At 42.8% G+C, this 19,813-nt stretch overlaps 1 pseudogene; it reads right to left on the reverse strand.

Moving 5' to 3' along the window:
- Positions 1-16,855: 16,855 nt before the first annotated feature.
- Positions 16,856-17,697, reverse strand: LOC112630599 (annotated as a pseudogene).
- Between the last annotated feature and the right edge of the window lie 2,116 nt (positions 17,698-19,813).

A 19,813-nucleotide genomic window follows, 5' to 3' on the forward strand; every position in this document is an offset into this window, starting at 1 on the left:
CTAGACCAACAGCCATTCCCTGGTGATGCTGTTGTGTGAAGACCCTTGTCTTTCCCAACTCCTGTGATAACTTTCAAATTATTCTTTTCAGACAAACTTTATGCCTGTTTCTTTATCTCTATTTTGCATCCTAACAGAACAAGCCAATCACCTACAAAGGGAAAGTCAGACTGGTCCCCGCTGCTCTCCCCACATCCCCATTGCCCCCAATATTGAATGCCATAAGACAATGGAATGAAATTCCAGTGTCCATGAAATTCTGAGGGAAGACATTTTGACTCAAGAATATATACTCAGTGAAGGTGTCCTTTATTTATTTATTAAAATAATTTTTTTTTGAGATAGAGTCTCCCTCTGTCTCCCAGGCTGGAGTGCAGTGGTGCGATCTTGGCTCACTGCAACCTCTGCCTCCTGGGTTCAAGTGATTCTCCTGCCTCAGCCTCCTGAGTAGCTAGGATTACAGGTACTCACCATCACACCTGGCTAATTTTTTCTTTCTTTTTGGTAAAGATGGGGTTTCACCATGTTGGCCAGGCTGGTCTCAAACCTCAGACCTGGGGTGATCCACCTGCTTCGGCCACCCAAAGTGTTGGGATTACAGGCATGAGCCACCACGTCTGGCCAAAGATGTCCTTTTTTTTTTTTTTTTTTTGAGACGGAGTCTTGCTCTGTCGCCCGGGCTGGAGTGTAGTGGACGGATCTCAGCTCACTGCAAGCTCCGCCTCCCGGGTTTACGCCATTCTCCTGCCTCAGCCTCCCCTGTAGCTGGGACTACAGGCGCCCGCCACGTCGCCCAGCTAGTTTTTTGTATTTTTTAGTAGAGACGGGGTTTCACCGTGTTAGCCAGGATAGTCTCGATCTCCTGACCTTGTGATCCGCCCGTCTCGGCCTCCCAAAGTGCTGGGATTACAGGCTTGAGCCATCGCAAAGATGTCCTTTAACTAAAGACTTCTGGCATATGTTACCTTAAAAATATAAATATAAAAGCATGAAGAAAATACAACCTCCATGAAAATTTTTTCCCAATGAATCTAGAAAAGTAAGAATTGATTCAAAACAAAGAATAGGGAAGCTATAATAAAATGACTTGGAGGTTCATTGAGTCCATTTAAGTATATATCTCTTACTAAAATCACTAAGAGTCATGATTAGAGAATATGGAGTAAGTGACATAAATCTAAACAATGTAAATAACAATATATCTAAAAAAAGCCTAAGGAGTTTGGAGAGAGGATATGGGAGGATGTGTTCTTTCATAGAAGGGAGTTAGTTAATTATCTTTAAAATGGAAACATGTAAGAAAAAAGACCCTAATGACTGAAAACTAAGTTTTCCTCAATCTTTTTTCTCATCCTTTGAAGGCTATTTTAAGAAATAATATCTAAAGAACATTGAGTTGATGTTCACAATTCCAGTTCATTTTCCTTCTGTGAAATTCAAGTGAAATTAAATAAGTATGTTTTGTTAAAAATGATGTGATCCCATTTAAGTAAATATCATTTCTTTTACCTATCCATCTATCATCTGTATCTATTCATCCATCAGTGGACACATGTGCACAGATAAATGGCCCCTTCGGTGAAGGGTTGAGAGGGTATTGTTTTCTAACACCAACCTGTGAGGGCTTCCATGAGGCCAATGGAATCATTTTGAAATGTGTTTACCACAGCAGGGAGACCCAGAAGACTGGGGTCTCACACCTGTGTGGGAACTCCAGAGGGTCAGAGAAGGGCCAATGAGCTGCTCTGGTGACAGAGCAGGGAGGGTTGCTGCCATGCTGGGTGCAGCCTGCCTTCCTAGAGAATGTCAGGGAAAGGGATGTGGGGTCATTTCCTGTGGACACATTTAAGCCAAGTAGGGGAGAGGTCTGGTATGGAATCCTCTTGGGTCCTGTTGGGCAGGGTTGACCAGCAGAGAGAGGATGCCCAAGGGTTGAAGGAGGAGTGGGTAAGAGATTCTTTAGGTCATGGGAACTTCTGAAGTTCCCATGGAAAGCACCACCATAATCTACGTGCAATGAACAGCCAAACCCACGTGGGAATTCTAGGCCAGCAAGAATCCCTTACTTCCTCACTCGCCACCATGTGGTTCTGACCATGGAGAGGTCTAGAACTGTAGCTTCCCAGTGGGGGAGGAAGTAGGCTGGGAGAGAGAAGGGGACAGAGGAACCACACACTCCCTTCCCTACCTCCAAACAGAAGCCAGTAAAAGTTGAGGGATGGAGAAAAATCTAAGGTTAAATTAAGTTTTGGAACTTTGGCACGATCAAGGTTCACTGCAGCCTCAACCTCCTGGGCTCAAACAATCCTCCTTCCTCAGCTTCTTGAGTAGCTGGGACTACAGGTGTGCATAACCATGCCTGGCTTAGTTTTTAAATTTTTATGTAGTGGCAGAGTTTTTCTCTGTTGTCCAGGCTGGTCTTGAACTGTTGACCTCAAGTGATCCTCCCACCTTGGCCTTTCAAAGTGCTGGGATTACAGGTGTGAGCCACCACACCCAGCCCCGTTCTCTCTTTTGCATCTATATTAGTCTCTGTGCTCTTGGGAAAAGTGGACCAATACCATTTCAAAACTTGATGAAAAAGAAAATTAAAGTCTTATCCTCAGGAACTAAAATCACAAACCACCCAGCAAGGGTGCACACCTCTGTGAGACTGGCATTTAGAAAACAGGACCACAGTTGAAACCACGGTTCTTTCTACCCTCCCTGTCTGTGACAGACTGCATGCGCTGATTATCCCTGCGTTTTCTGCAGAGCTTGCCTTCCTGGTGAGACAGTACTTCATTTTATTCTGAGGGCCCCTTCCTGCCAGGGGATATCTGGCAGGGGATCCATAATACTGCACAAAATGGAACAAGTTATAGGGCATATAAAATTTCAGGACCTTGTTGAGATGGAGAAGTTGCTAAATTGGAGACACCAGGCTGTGAAATCCCAGGGTCCCAGAATATTGATGGAACGAGTGTGTTTTTCTTATGTAATATTTTACGGTGTCTGGGAAATGGAGTTGCCTAAGTGAACTCATTTTTTATGTCTAGGGGAATAGCAACATAACTCTCATCTAACTCTAAATAAAGAGAAGCAAAATGTGCTACATTTGGAAAGTAATGGTATTATCCCCAGCTGAGGCTGACTTAGTGATGGTGTTAGAAATAAAGGATGGTGCGAGGCTGAGGCAGGTGGATTACATGAGCTCAGGAGTTTGAGACCAGTCTGGGCAACATGGCGAAACCCCATCTCTACAAAAAATACAAAAATTAGCTGGGCATGGTGGCATGTGCCTGTAGTCCCAGCTACTGAGGAGGCTGAGGTGGGAGGGTCACCTGAGCCCAGGAGGCAGAGGTTGCAGTGAGAAGTGATTGCACCACTGCACTGCAGCCTGGGCGGCAAAGCAAGACTCTGTTTCAAGGAAAAAAAGAAAAAAAAAAGTATAGTGTTAAAAGAAAAGGGGATTATGAATTGTTGATATTTTTCCCCTTCAGTGAAAACTTAGAGCATATTCTTAGCTAAATGCTTTAACCTTACAAATTTCTTTAGTGAAATTTCCAGTTCATGTATGTAAAGAACACTTCAATGGCTTAATAAGAAAAATCCAAGTTCCCCTGCAAAAAGGAAAGAGGGTCTTGACACGGTTTGGCTCTGTGTCCCCACTCAAATCTCATTTCAAATTATAATCCCCATAATCCCCACATGTGGAGGGAGGGTCCTGGTGGGAGGTAATTGGATCATAGGGGTGGTTCCCCCATGCTGTTCTCGTGATAGCGAGTGAGTTCTCACGAGATCTGATGGTTTTATAAGGGGCTCTTTCCCCGTCACGCTCTCTCGTCGCCTTGTGAAGAAGGTACGTGTTTCTTCTTCGCCTTCTGCCGTGAGTGTAAGTTTCCTGAGGCCTCCCCAACCATATGGAACTGTGAGTAAATTAAAACTTTTTCCTTTATTAATTACCCAGTCTTGGGTAGTATCTTTATAGCAAGGTGAAAATGAACAAATAGACTTCTAACACCAAAATAAAGGAAAATGAAAAACCTTCTCTCCAGAGGTGACCACAATGAACAACTTGGTATAAGTAAGTAATATTTAATTGGTTGCCAAATCTTTGACACATCTGAGTTATTTTTAATCGTTGTAGGGATTCATCATATATTCTAAGCTTTTATAAGCTGAACTCCAAACAATAAAACTAAGAGGAAGAAATTATCCTGTTGCATAAAACGAGTTATAGTTATAAATGGTTCTTCTATACTTTATAACATCCTTCCAGTGTGTGAATTTCAGGTTTCCTGAGTTTTAGCTAAATCTGTGTAAGAATGACATATTACAAATTAATATGGGATTAACTGTCTCGTAAGTGCAAAAAGCAAATTTCTAAAACCTGCCTTAGCCTATAGGCTTCAGCTGTCTACGTCAGCAGGAGGCCGAGAGGACCTGAATGTTTTGCTAAAAGACCCGTGAGATTGGAAAAATTCCAATTTCAAAGTAATGTGCTTTTGGAAGAAACATATGCTTAACATTCTGAAAGGATCTGTCAGAAAATAGAAGGATTTTCTATCAGGATACTTAGAAAGTGAGATGTATATGTCAGGCTCTGCAACTTTTGAAAATAGCCTGTTTTCTCCAACAAATGGTATACAGTTTTTTTTATAGATAATGTTTTGAGAAAATGAAAATACTCCTATATGAACTTTCAAAGCTATTTTCTGATCTGTTAAGCATTTTATGTGTGTGTTTAACACTTTGTTATAAAGAGCAGATCACTTGAAAAGGGGATTCTTTTTCATAGTTTTACTTGCAGTATGAGTTGAAAAATACTTTCAGTTTTCAGTACTCAGTTGTTATGGGGTATCACTCTTTCTGGTTTGTCTCCCAGCCGTTTTCTTATTCTTTTACTTTTTTTTTTCTTCTTCTTCTTCTTTTTTTTTTTTTTTGACATGAAGTCTCCTTCTGTTGCCCAGGCTGGAGTGCAGTGGTGCGATCTTGGCTCTGCACCACTGCAACCTCTGGCTCCAAAGTTCAAGGGATTCTCATGCCTCATCTTCCTGAGTAGCTAGGATTACAGGCGTGCACCACCACGCCTAGCTAATTTTTTTGTGTTTTTAGTACAGACAGGGTTTCACCATGCTGGCTAGGCTGGTCTTGAACTCCTGACCTCAGGCGATCTGCCTGCCTCGGCCTCTCAAAATGCCCGGATTACAGACGCGAACCACCGCACCTGGCCCATTTTCTTTATTATATGTGGAGAGGGTTTGTTATCAGTGTGTAATTTGTATTTTTCTGCAGATTAGCTGCTAAAAGGGACAGGAAGCAAGTATTATAAAGCTTTTCTGTGTTCTCTAGTGGGAGGACACTGGTGGGTAGAAACATACTTTGTTTCCCAAATACACAACCAGCCTTGGTAGATGGAGAGAGAGGTATATGGTCTCTACTGGAAATTATTTGCAAAGCCTACTCACTGTTAGACTTACTAGGAGGAAAGAATCTTGAAATGTCTTCTAATCTGCCCCTGTGTTCAGGCAGAACATTGCATAAGCATCGTCTTTTAATGTCTTATTTTCCTTCTGTTCTCCTTTTCTCCTCTCAGTCCCCCCACTCCATCCTTCTTCTGCCATTTCCTTGTCCTTCCTCCTGCCTCTCAGGGAAATTTCTCATCCTCTTTTCAGATTGCCCCTGAGTTGGCCAGAGTTCAAAGGAGACGACCCTGGCTCAAAGATCACAAATTTAAACCCAGAGCAGGTGGAAAAGTGGCTCTTCAATGTGATCACAGATAAGAGACACAAATTACAAAAAATTATTGATTGGCTCATGCTCTGGTCTAATTCCAGTTTAGGAACTAAGTCTCATGCACTTGTACTGGTGGTAAGGAAATCACCATGTTTGTGGTGTGAATGAGGATTAAACTGGTACCCAAGGCATCTTTGGAACAGGCTGGGGCAAGAAGCCAACTGGCTGCTCCACCACCCCTGACATTTTGGGGCTCATACTTCTCTTGGTTCACTCAACCCCAAAGGTTACCACAACAGCACTCAAAGATTCTCTCTGTCTTAGTGCTGCCAAATCACACCACTAGGAATTGGCACTTTCTTTTTTATTAGTTGTAGTTTCTGAGGAGTAATTAAAGCTTTTCCTTTCTGAGAATGATATTTTCAGCACATAAACATACTCCACACCTGTTTTCTGTAGCGTTGTCAGAAGACAACCCTCAGCTGGCAGCTCCCTCTGGAAATTGCCCATGGCTGTTCTCGGTGCGGGCAGCCTGCATTAGTGACTAATTTAGGAGGAATCTAAGGCCAGGTGCTCCTGCTGCCACGCAGGACAGTTCTGAAGGTCCATTTTGGCTTTATTGTACTTCCACGTGAGGCAGGACAATAGGGTCTGGAGGCACAGAAACCAAGACCAATTCACGCCAACTTCCTAGAAATAAATCAAAAGAAAAGCCCCAATTTTCCACATCTAAGTAACAAAAGGACCAGAGGCTACTTCCTTCGCAACCCCTGCCACCCCCCCACCCCTTTTTCTGCATGGCAGATGGAAAATTGAAAGTATCTTTAATTGGTTGCTTAGGATTGCAACGTTGTAACTTTTCAGCCTCTGATTAGTTGCTTTCTACAACCAATCAGCCTCTTGTTTACGGTGTAACCTTTGTAACTTCATTTCAGCCTTTGATTGGTTGCTTTCTGCAACCAATCAGACTGATTGCAAACCACTACTTCATTTACTTAGGACATACAACAAGTAACCAATGGGAAACCTTTAGAGGGTATTTAAACCCCAGAAAATTCTGTGAAGAGAACTCTTGAGCCTCTATGCTTGGGCTGGCTCCTACTCAGTGGAGTGTACTTTCATTTTCAGTACATCACTGCTTTTGTTGCTTCATTCTTTCCTTGCTTTGTGCGTTTTGTCCAATTCTTTGTTCAAAATGCCAAGAACCTGGACACCCTCCACCGGTAACACATGGAGTGGGCTGAAGCCTTTGTTGAGGCTGCATCGCTGCTCAGCTTCTCTCTAAGTCCTGGTCCCTTCTCCTTCCTTTCACAGGGCTTAATCCCACGAGCATTCTCTAATAAACGTACTGCATATGAATCCCTGTTTCAGAGTCTCTCCAGGGAACCCAACCTGTGAAAATTATTTTTTCTTAATCTTGCCAGGGAAGTCAATCATACACAAAACTAAAAACCCCTAAACAGAAAAAGTCTCATAAATTACTGGCATTACAATACATTACACAGGATGGTGCTTTAGCATGCCAAGGGCAAGTTCTGATTCTCTTTGGCTGGGCTACAAAAATGGGTGGGTAGAACCCCAAACAACTGGGTAGAAGAACAGAGACTCAGCTTTCTCATAGAAAATAAATTTCTGGAACTGACTCAGTACCAAGTCACATTGGAGGCACCTTCATGCAGGGGGTAAGGGGGTAGACTCTGTGGACAGAATGCCTTAGTTTGTATTCTGGCTCTGCTATTTACTGTGTCTCCGTGCCACACTCCCCTCATTTGTAAAATGAGCACAGTAGTAGTACTTCCTCTACAAGGTTATGAGAGACTGAAGGTACAAATAGACAATGGCCAGACCACATGCAGAAATAGCACCCTTACAGTCTGCAGCAACCAGCCCAAAAACCAACCAATTAGGTCCATGAAGCAAGTCAGCTTTGTGTGAAATCAGACCACAATCTCTTAACAGACAGTCCAGGAAGTCAAACAATAACCCCTGTAACAATTGGCCCCAAGTGACCAGGACTTGATAAATGACTGACAGTTTCCCCAGGTTTTGTTCCTGCTTCCAATATGCAACCAACCAAGGAAAGTTAAATATGCTCCCCACAGGATGCTCTGCTCCTAGTCAGCCCACCCATAGCTTCCCCATCCCAATGTCCTCCAATCAGAGCATACCAGAAGCTGTCCCTTCTTTTTACTATGAAGCTTTGCCATTTTTCTGCATGCCTTTGAGTCTCTGCCAAAACACAAGTGATAGTGGTTGACTCCTTTGCTATAGCAAGCTTTGAATAAGTAGATGTCTTTGTCCACTTTCTGCTGTTATAACAGAATAGCACAGACTGTGTAATTTATAAAGAATAGAAGTTTATTTGGCTCACAGTCCTGGAGGCTGGGAAGCCCAGGTTTGAAGGGCTGCATCTTGGACAGACCTTTTTGTTGCATCATAACATAGTGGAAAGCAGCACATGGCAAAGGAGGACAAAAGAGGGTGAGACAGAAAAAGGGGCCAAACTCCTGCGATAACTAACCCATTCCCACCATAACGGCATTAATCCGTTCAGGAGGGCAGAGCCCTCATGACTTAATAACCTCTTAAAGGTGTCACCTCATAACACTGTTACGATGGCAATACAATTTCAACGTGAGTTTTGGAGGTGACATTCAAATCCCAGGAATCACATTTGCTTTCTCATTTGGGTGGTCTTGTTTGTTTCCACAGTTATGAGGAGTAAATGGGTTAACATTTGTAAACCACTTGGAAACGGTGCCTGGCACATAATGCTATATAATACTTTAAAGTAAAATAAGTAGCAGTTCATGGTTTAGAGGTGATGCCCAGACTTAATAATTTCCTCATATGTTTTGTTTAATACTGTATCTTTTTATTATACTAATCCACTTTATTATTATTATTATTTTTTGAGATGGAGTCTAGCTCTGTTGCTCAGGCTGGAGTGCAGTGGCACGATCTTGGCTTATTGCAACCTCTGCCTCCTGAGTTCAAGCAATTCTCCTGCCTCAGTCTCCCGAGTAGCTTGGATTACAGGTGCACACCACCATGCCTGGCTAATTTTATATTTTTAGTAGAGACGGGGTTTCACCATGTTGGCCAGGCTGGTCTCAAACTCCTGACCTCAGGTGATCCACCTGCTTTGGCCTCTCAAATTGTTGGGATTACAGGCATGAGCCATCATGCCTGGCCCTAATCCACTTTTATATATGAGGGCTCCTGATTTTCAGAAGTTCTTAAGTGGAGAAATCTACCTACATAGTCGGTAGAAGGTTCTATAGCAGACACCAAGCCTGACACAGGTGTCCCTTCCTTTGCTCCAGATGGCTTCTGGGAGAGCTTTTTCAACACCCCATCTCTGTAGGTTCTGGTGTTAATTTCTCAAGTGTCCTGTTGATGCCTTTGATTCTGTCTTCTGGGCCCAAGACCCTTGATTCTGGAAGGCTGTCTTCCCATGTTGCACTATTTTGTGGATCCCATAATCTACTTGGCATCCATCATGATGCCATGTTCACATGTCAGTTACCCTATCCTTTTCAGCCTTGTCTGATGGGAAAATTCCTCCAGGAAATTCTACATATGCCAATAAAATTCTATATATGCCCGTGTATATCTCTGATCTATTAGTCTACAAGAATTATCCTATAAAATACCTAGATATGTAGAGAAATTTGCAACTCTGGCTTCTACTTCAAGATTACAGCAGGCAGAAACTTTGGCTCTTGGTCCATCGAGTTACTCTTGATCTGTTTCAGTGTTCCAGACTGGGACTTAGGGGCAAAATGAGGCCTTGTCCTTGGCCTTGAGGAAGCTCAAAATTTTACTTCAGAAAACTGGCATGTCTAGGTTTCAGATTGTCCCGGGTCTTCTGGTGTCCTGAGCGCGTTGAGGCTTATTCCTTTGCTTTTGGTTGTCTGTACCAGCCACTTATACAGAGCCAGTTCTGACCTGGAGGGTGACAGTATGGGATTTAAGACTGGTGACTCAGGGGTTTACAGGAATATGTATGAATTCCAGTTTAGTTCCAATTAGTGGCTCTGAATTTTCTTTCACTTGATGTGGCCAGATTGTGCTGTGATATTGGAAGAAATGAGTTCCTGACTTTTTCCCCTATGGTCTAGATAGCAGAAAATAGCAGAAAATGCAGCTCAGCTAGAAATACAAGCTTGTGCACAGACACTGCTAAAAATGGTGGCTGATTCGGGACTTTAGGAGACCAGCCCTGTTTTCACATTATCGTGGATCCTATGGAATGTGGACACTGGTAAAAGTGTTTCTGGAGGGTTTTAAGATGGGCCACTGGTGTTCTCCTAATTTCCCTGGGTCCTGGAGCCCTTGGTTCTGATAACTGATATCCCAGATCTTCAAGGAGGGTAGACTTTAGGACCACACTAGAGGTCAGCATCCTGGTCTGGCCTTCAGATTAGCCCTGGTGGTCCTGAGCTGTCCTTGAGCTTATTTTCTCAAGCTACCCATCAGAAAACAGGAGCCTTGTTGGGATGAGCCTGGTTCATTGCTAATGAGCTTGGCTTAATTTTGCCCCTAGAAGCTTGAGGATTTGTTTGGATTTGGCATCTCTATTAAGGTTGTTTTTTGTTTAAAAAAAAAAGCAAGCATGTCTAGTGGACTTAGTTGCATGCTGGTTGGAGGGAAAATTAATCTCTGACTTGAGCAGCCTAATGGCAGGCCAGCTGGCATCAAGCTTGGACTCCGAAAGGGAAGCATTAGGGTTTGGGCTTCATTCTCTGTAGACAACCAGGTGGCCCCTTGGGAAAGTGAGATCAACTCTTCATTGAAAGGAGGTTGATATTGAAGAAAAGAACTTTAATAGTATGTGAATACTTTTTTTTTTTTTTGAGATGGATTCTCACTCTGTCACTCAGGCTGGAGTGCAGTGGTGTGATCTCAGCTCACAGCAACCTCCTCCTCCTAGATTCAAGCGATTCTCTTGCCTCAGCCTCCCAAGTAGCTGGGATTACAGGCATGCGCCACCCCACCCAGCTAATTATTTTTGGTAGATGAGGGGTTTCACCATGTTGGCCAGGCTAGTCTCAAACTTCTGACCTCAAGTGATCTTCCTGCCTCGACCTCCCAAAGTGCTGGTATTACAGCCATGAGCCACTGTGCCCAGCCAGTACGTGAATTCTTAATAGTCAAAGCAAAAGAGCATGTAGGTAACAAGTTTGTAATGGAAGAAGGACTAGAAGGAGGTAATTAGACATGGTTTAGAACAGTGATAGTGTGGCTTTAAAGCTGTAGCGTGCAGCTAGTAGCCCAATGTTGCCAAGAACCACCATCCATTTGGAAGCAAACCCTTCCTCAGAGTGGCCTGTTGGAGTCTCCACCCATGTAGAATCAGTTTGAAGAGCTGGTTCCTCAAAAGAAAAGCTTTGCAATGAATTAGAAGGACCATTTTAAGAGAAAAGGTGCTCTGCTGGTGACAGCTGGCAGCAAATTTGGAGACTGAAGGACTATCTCTTTAATATAACAGGTGACTCAGTCATTAAGAAAAATATTAAATTATGTTCTGCAAATTCTGAGAATACATCTGTAGGGTGCATTTACAAAGACAAGATTATTACAAACAATTCAAGTAATGACAAGTTCAGTAACCTAGAGAATTCACTGGCATGGAGCACCATTTCTCAGTGTCATGGTCTGTTGCAAGGACCATAGTTGGATCCAACTCTGTTGAAAGAGAAATCACTGGAAGGATACTGGACTCTCTCAGGGAATGAGAAAGTAGATATGGGCCTCATAGATGCTAAAAACCAACAACTAGAGGGTCAGGAAAGAGAATTCTCTTTTCTTCTCTGAGGCCAGGTAGTCTATTTCCTTTGCTTTTCCTAATCTCCCTGTTTCATGATTGGCATTTTTTTTTTTTTTTTGAGACAGAGTCTTGTTCTGTCATCCAGGCTGGAGTGAAGTGGCATGATCATAGCTCACTGTTACCTAGAATGCATGGACTAAAGTGATCTTCCTGGCTTAGCCCCCTGAGGAGCTGAAACTACTACTCAGGCATGTGCTACCACACCTGGCTGATTTTTTTTTTTTTTTTTTTTTTTGAGACAGAGTCTCACTCTGTTGTCCAGGCTGGAGTGCAGTGGTGCAATCTGGGCTCACTGCAACCTCCACCTCCTGGGTTCAAGCGATTCTTCTGCCTCAGCCTCTCAAGTGGCTGGGATTACAAGCAGATGCCACTGTGCCGGGCTAATTTTTGTATTTTTAGTAGAGGTGGGGTTTTGTCATGTTGGCCAGGCTGGTCTTGAACTCCTGACCTCAGATGATCTGCCTGCCTCGGCCTCTGAAAGTGCTGAGATTACAGGCGTGAACCACCATGCCCGGACCTTTTGTTTTCTTTTTTTTTTTTTTTATAGAGTCAGGGTCTTGTAATGTTGCCTAGCCTGGTCTAGAACTCCTGGCCTCAAGTGATCCTCCTGCCTTGGCTTCCCAAAGTGCTGAAATTATAGGCATAAATCACCGTGCCTGGCCCTAGATCAGCATTTTCTATTTTAGCATGCACATGGCTGTCCCATCTGAGCTGCATGCAGCCTTCTAGATACTCAATAATGACTCAATACAGGCTGTCTAGTTCTCCTGTCTTTTGGATCCAGTTCTCTCATGATATCATTTGCTTGGCTCATAGTATTGGTATTGGCATGTATTGGTTCTTCTTTGGTCATGTCCCCAGCTCTGGTCCAATCAGCTATGGTAATGGGGGCAAAATGACTATAAGAGGAGTTTTATTCACTCATTCATTCAATAAATATTGGACATTAAAAAATTTTGTTTTGGCTAGGTATTCTAAGCAGCTGGAGTTCAATCTTGAGCAAAGCATACATACATGGGTCTTGTTGTCATGGCCTTATAGTATAGCAGGGAAGACAGATATTAATGAAATATTGTAAAAATTATTTATTAGAGATAGGGTCCCACTCTGTCACCCAGGCTGGAGTGCAGTGGTGTGGTCATAGTTTACTGCAGTCTTGAACTCCTGGCCTCAAGGGGTGCTCCTGCCTCAGCCTCCTGGGTAGCTGGGACTACTGCTGGGACCACTATTTTAAATTTGTTTGTAGAGACAGGGTTTTGCTATGTTACCCAGGCTGGTCTCCAACTCCTGGCCTCAAGTGATCCTCCTGCCTTGGCCTCTCAAAGTGTTGGGATTATCAGTGTGGGCCTGGCCAGATATTAATGCAGTATTAACATACACGAATATGTAACAAGATGCTGTAGGGTGCTGAACGTGATCCTGTTTTCTCAATTTGATTACTAAGGCTCCCATTGAGGAAAAACTACAGCAGGCATTCTGTACTGTAAGTTGGAGGGAAAATTAGTGCTCTGGACCAGCCACACCATTCAGGGCTTCCTGGGAAGCACTCAGAGAACAGACCCAACTGCCTCCCACAACACCTGACCCCCGTCCTCTGGATATGAGAAGAGGACCTGGAGGGGGAAGAGGAATGCTGCCTGTTGGAGGACAGCAGTGTTTGAGATGTGAAGCTATTCTTGTCCTTCTCCTCCTCAAGCTGGAGGGAAAGTGTGGATTTTTTCTTTCCAAAGCCAAGGCAGGCAAGCCCCCAAGAGAACCATTAGTGAAGGAGCTGCCTTACATTCTTACAAACAGTTCAGTTAATAACAAGTGAAGTAACATACAGTAGGGTCTCTAAGCAGGCATCTGCTCATCTAGTAGACTTGCTGGGCTGCTGCTGTGTTATTGGAACAGGACAAAGGCTTTCTGGGGAGAGATCTGTGGCAGGTGGGAAGGAAGTCAATGTTTCCCTGCCTCAAGCTTCAGGTTATCGCCAACTATGGAAGTTGGATACTACAAGGGCCTACTGGCTGAAGAATTGGCCATGAGGGAAGAAGAGATTGGGGCTACAGAGGCCCTGGGCTGCTACATTATGGGTTAAATTAATGCACATTAAAGCCAGCAGCAACTGGCCCAGTTACTCTAAGAGCCCATCTATTTGGGAATGAGCCCTCTCTCCAAGGGGCCTGTGGAGTATCTACCCCCCTACCTTACACTAAAGACCAGAGATCTATAGGGGCAGTTAATGGCCTTGGGAGGGAATGCCAAGTTCACTCTTGCTCCTCTTTTTACCCCAAGACCAAAGGACCAGATACAAGGAAGAGAAAGAGGGAAGGGGAGGTGCATGAGAACAGACCCTGGACTGTGTCCCCTATAGCATCCCTCACCTTCTCACCCTCAGCCACTGGAGCCACAAAGGAGAGAAAGAGATCTGATCAAATATTGACTCAAATTTTAAAATGAATGGGACCAAGCCTTTAAGAAACAGAATGCAATTGTTTTCATCATGGAAACTGATCACTAAGATTATCATGGTATTCAGTGAAAAGGGATTTTAAATAAGGGAGTAAGTTAGGGACTCAGGGTTTGGGGGAGGCGGACAGAAAGCAGAGAGGCATTGCAACCATGTGCTCAACTCCACCTGGCCAGAAACCTAAGAAGGCAAGAAATCAGTATGAAATGAATGCCCTCCAGAGAGACACAAGGAAGGAGTCTGCTGTCAACGAGAATACAAAGAAAGATTTGGGTGTGTGGCTATAAAAATTGGCATTTTGAATTAGATCTCTAGTGCACCTTTCATTCTAAGGGGAGAAAAATAGGCCCAGGGAGAAGTGACGTCCTTGATCCCACACAGCCAGTTGCTGGAGAAAGGCAGAGACTAGAATGCAGTGCTGGGTTGACTTGGGTGGTCAAGTGCGTTCCTTCTCCAACACTTAGCATCATTTAGCATCATCCCTCAAAGGAGTGAGAAGGCAGGAGTGTGTCTGATGCTGACAACAATCATTTTGCCCCTTGGAACATTCTTCATGGTCAGCCCTGGGAATCAGATTTCTGCTTTTTAGGGAATTCAAGACCAGCTACAATCACCTAGTATTCCTGTGAACAGGTGCTGGCTTTCTTCTTCTTTCTTCTTCTTCTTCTTCCTTCTCCTCCTCCTCCTCCTTCTCCTTCTTCTTCCTTCTTCTTCTTCTTCTTCCTTCGTCCTTCTTCTTCCTTCGTCCTTCGTCCTTCTTCTTCTTCCTTCGTCCTTCTTCCTTCTTCTTCCTTCGTCCTTCTTCTTTCTCTTCTTCTTTTCCTTCTTTTCTTTCCTCCTCCTCCTCCTCCTTCCTTCTTCTTCCTCCTCCTCCTCCTCCTCCTCCTCCTCCTCTTCTGCTGCTGCTGCTGCTGCTGCTGCTGCTGCTGCTGCTGCTTCTTCTTCTTCTTCTTCTTCTTCTTCTTCTTCTTCTTCTTCTTCTTCTTCTTCTTCTTCTTCTTCTTCTTCTTCTTCTTCTTTCGTTTATTAATGCAGTATCCATTAGATCTAAAATCTGCAGTTTCTAAGCACACTATGTTTAGATCTTTCAGATCCTTCTGCAGTTTTAGGTTATTTCTACAGAGGTACCTTTAAGTGAATGACTAACACATTCTGTAATTCCTGAAAATATAGTATAGAGTGAGTGAAATGATTTAAATATAATTTAGGCACATATTGACTATGAAAATAGATTATCTCTCAATACAATACTTCTCTGTCTTGGTAAAAATAAAAAGCAAAGAAAATAATTCATTTCTGAAGTTGCTTTCCTTCACTTTTAAAGGTCTGATCTCCTCCCACCATGCTTATGTACCCTTTACTGTTAAGGAAAGCTTTGCATATGTAGATATAGAAGAATAATGATATGTAAATACTAAAGATATGTCATTCTCCCAAGGGAGACACAGGTGGTTTTCAGTGATTGCTTGCCTCATATTGATGAGTCTGTAGAGTTCAGAATCCATTTGGACACAGCTAATATCCCTGCTCTTTGGGTAGAAATAAGGACACCAGGTCATTGGTAGGGAGGTACAGGCCCTTCCTCTGCTGCTGCAGAGAGGTAATGACTCAAGAAAATTGGGCCAAAATTTGTTTAAAAAAATATATTAGTAAAAGAATCACAGGTGCTGACTGATTGGTATTACATCCTGGACCAGCCAAATGCCTTTATTTTTACTTTATATATATTTTTTGGTGGCTGTAATCAAATGTGTGTTTAAAATTCCTCATTCCCCACTGTAGGGTTCTAGCTGCAATTATATTACGTTGTCTTTTAGCAGGCAATTCTACCATCTTCATTCATATAAGCTTTGATTGCAGTAGCTCTGGATTTAGTATCTATTTCTAAGCTGGCCCTATATAAACTATTTGGTATTTGAATTAAATGAATATTAATGATGTACTTTGGTTTTTTGGTTTTGAAGTATCTTCCTCTGCTTGTGATGATTGTATGAGAAAAATAGGCTAACAGTGTAAATAGGTAGAATTGCTTGGTCTGGTGTTGAGTGGAACTTGCCTAGAATGAAATTGAGAAATTCTCACTTATAAGTGTTGTAGTGATAGGTAAGTTCTTCCTCCATCCGGAGTCCCACTGTACCTTTGGAATGGCAGTGATGTACAACGACGTCTTTCTTTCCACTCTGTCTCAATCAGTAAGAACTGGATATTACTTTAATTTAGCTACTGTTTTGTCCTAAAAAGTAAACATTTTAAAAATGAACCTGAAAAGAGTCTTAGGGAGTCTGATCTCACCATATTCATGTGGTGTGACAGGTATTTAAAGAGGGGAGGGATCACTAAAGCTATTTATAAACCTAAACAACCTTTTCCAAGTTTTCATAAAGTTTTAACAATTTAAATAATGATACTGCATCTAGGTATTCAATAACTATAATTGCATATGTAGTGCTTTCCATAAATTAAAATCCTCAAATGCATCTCAAACCAAGATGGTATTTCCACATCATGCCTATTTAAAAGCAAATATAATGGATACTATTCCTGGTCATAAAACCAGATAAACCCCCCTACCCCGTTCAAAAGGCAGCAATATCTAGTTTCCCTACATCTATTAAATGCGTGCTTTTGTGTTGAAAATCAGAATATGAAAAAAAAAAGTCAGCTTTTTCCCTTATGCACCGCTGAGAACAAGCATAATCCTCTAAATGTTTTCTTTTTTTCTTTTCTTTTTTTTTTTTTTTTTTAAATTTCCTTACGGTGTTATTTCTTCAAGACAACTGAGTGGGTGGAGAAAGAAAAGTGATAAGGAAAACATTTTCATCTTGTACATCTTCCTCCAGCCCCTAAAATTCTCATCTGATACTTTGTGACATGTGTAGTGGTGCCAGCATCTCTTCAAATCTAGCTCCCTTCACGTTGGACCTTCTCAGGTTGGCTTCTTGAAGATCACACCCAGAGAGATCACACTTCTCTAAGTTAGTTCCTGCCAGAGTTGCTCCTCTGAGGTTACAGTTCTTCAACTTTGCATTTTTTAAGGTAGCCACTCTCAGGTTAATTCCTGTCATCTGACTTCCCTCCATATCCACACCTTTCAGATTAGCACCTTCTAAATTGGCTTTAAGACCAGAAGGATCCTCAAAATTACAGTTTCAGGGATGCTCCTTCTGCATTAGAACAGAGCATCTTGACTCCCTGGAGATTTGCACACTCAAGCACGGATCCAGAGAGATCAGCTCATTCAAGATTTGCACAGCAAAGAATTGCATGTGCAAGATTGCAGTGGCTTAAATTGGCCATTTTGAAGTTAATGTATCGAAGGTCCAAACGAGAAAGATCAGCACCACTGAAGTTCAAACCCTGGCATCACAGTTCTGACTTGGTTGGAGTTGCTAGCAAAAATTGGACAAATTCCTTTCGGGATATTGGTGAATGATCCTCCAGTGGCTGAGAATTCTTTATTGCCACTTCTAGGTGTTCAATCAATGAGTAAATACCAAAAAATCTTGCTTCTTCTAACACACCCAATAAATTAATGCCATCATTTACAATGAGCTGTCCATGATGCAAGTAGTTCAAAATGGGTTCAAAGCACTCAGGACTTCGGTCAATTAAGAAAGCTCCTCTGTGATCTTGCTTATTTCCCCCAGACACCTCTGTCCTTAAACATATGGACCAGCATACTGTCAGGTTCTTTATTCACTAAAGTGCTCCATGTAGTTGTAAAGTACCGCTCTCCAACATTTAATGTCAGCCAGTCTGTGTGGAATCCTAACAATCCTTCAGGAGGCTTAGAATCTGTCTCCTGAAGAGAGTATTTCTTAGAGTATTTCCGTTCTTGGGGCTGCTGTTCAGAAACAGGGCCACCCGCCTCATTGTGCTGCCCCGCTGGGTCCTGAGTGAGCTGCCACCCTCCCACCTGGTCCTCCTCCCACCTTTTTCTCCTCCCACTCTTCCCCTCCCTCCACCCACTCGGATTCACCTCCCTTTGCCACCTTCCCGCCCTTGGAGACATATCACACACACGCCGGCTTTCTTCTAATAATAATACCAAGATTAATGCGCTGAACAGAACATACATTGAAAGCATTGTGATTAACCGACTTGTAACAACTCCCTAATGGTTCTCTTATATTTTTGGGTTTATTATAAATAACAAAATGGTACCTCAAGTGGTTGAATCTCAACTACTTCAAGGTTTATTCTCGGGTCAGGTACTTTATCCTCAAGGTTTTATAAATATATTCCCTTCATTTATATTTCATTCATTCATTCATTCCCCAGACATTTATTAAAGTTTCTTTGTGCTAGGCTCTAAGATGGGTACAATATTGTCCATTGACTTTGCAGCTCACTGTCTAGCATGGGAGAAAAGTCTATTAGACAAATAATAGCAAGTAGAGTGTGCTAGCGGCTACCTTAGAGGTGTAGTAAAAGTGCGAAGAGTCATTGGAAAAAAAAATCTTTGTAGAGATATGAGTCTTGAAGTTGGAAAAAAGCAGAAGGGGGTACTCCAGGGAGAGAGATTATGATGGGCAAATATGGAGGTATGACTGCATGTCATGATTAGGAACTGCAAGATTTATTCTGTCACAAAGATACATCCACACGTTGTTCATTGCAGCACTATTCATAATAGCAAAGACGTGGAATCAACCCCAATGCCCATCATTGATAGACTGGATAAAGAAAATGTGGTACATATCCACCATGAAATACTATGCAGCCATAAAAAGGAAAGAGATCATGTCCTTTGCCGGGACATGGATAGAGCTGGAAGCCATCATCCTCAGCAAACCCTTGCAGGAACAGAAAACCAAACACTGCATGTTCTTACTTGTAAGTGGGAGCTGAACAATGAGAACACATGGACACAGGGAAGGGAACAACACACACCGGGGCCTGTTGGAGGCTGGGGTGGGGGGAGGAAGAGCATTAGAAAAAGTAGCTAATGCATGGAGGGGTGTAATACCTAGGTGATGGGTTAATGGTGCAGCAAACCACCATGGCACACGTTTATGTAACAAACATGCACATCCTGCACATGTACCCTGGAACTTAAAAATTAAAAAAATGCAAGATTTTTTTACTCCAACCTCTAGACAACATGGGAAGATTTGTGTGCATGTGTGGATGAAGCACAGGGTTCAAAATTGGGAATGACAGTTGATAAGGGTAGAAAGGGGAGGCTGATGCTGGATCACTGGGACTGGGAATGCCATGCTGAGGACTTGACACTTGATCCTGTACTATGTAGGGAGCCATCCGTTGAACAGCTTACTAGAAAATGTGCTTCTTAGAAAATGTCACCCAAACAGCGGTATGAAGAGTGGATTAAGGGTGACAGGAATGGAGGCAGGATTAACAGTTTGGCATATTTAAAAAAAAAAAATCATTGATATTTAACCTCATTCCCAAATAACTTAAAATAGTTTGTAAAAATAAAGAGCAAGAGAACAAAGCATTTTATGAAGAAATTGGGGGTAGGCAGGGAGAGAAAGAGGAATCTTGGGGTAAAATTATATGCTAAAATGCATGTCCCAGGCCAGGCGTGGTGGCTCAGGCCTATAATCCCAGCACTTTGAGAGGCCGAGGCAGACAGATCACTCGAGGTCAGGAGTTTGACACCAGCCTGGGCAACATGGTGAAACGTTGTCTCTGCTAAAATACAAAAAATTAGCCAGGCATGCTGGTGGGTGCCTATAGTCCCAGCTACTCTGGAGGCTGAGGCATGAGAATTGCTTGAACCTGGGAGGCGGAGGTGGCAGTGAGCCAAGATCGTGCCACTGTGCTCCAGCCTGGGTGACAGACCT

The sequence above is a fragment of the Theropithecus gelada genome, chromosome 8, assembly GCF_003255815.1.
Source record: "Theropithecus gelada isolate Dixy chromosome 8, Tgel_1.0, whole genome shotgun sequence".
NCBI classification, from domain to species: domain Eukaryota; kingdom Metazoa; phylum Chordata; class Mammalia; order Primates; family Cercopithecidae; genus Theropithecus; species Theropithecus gelada.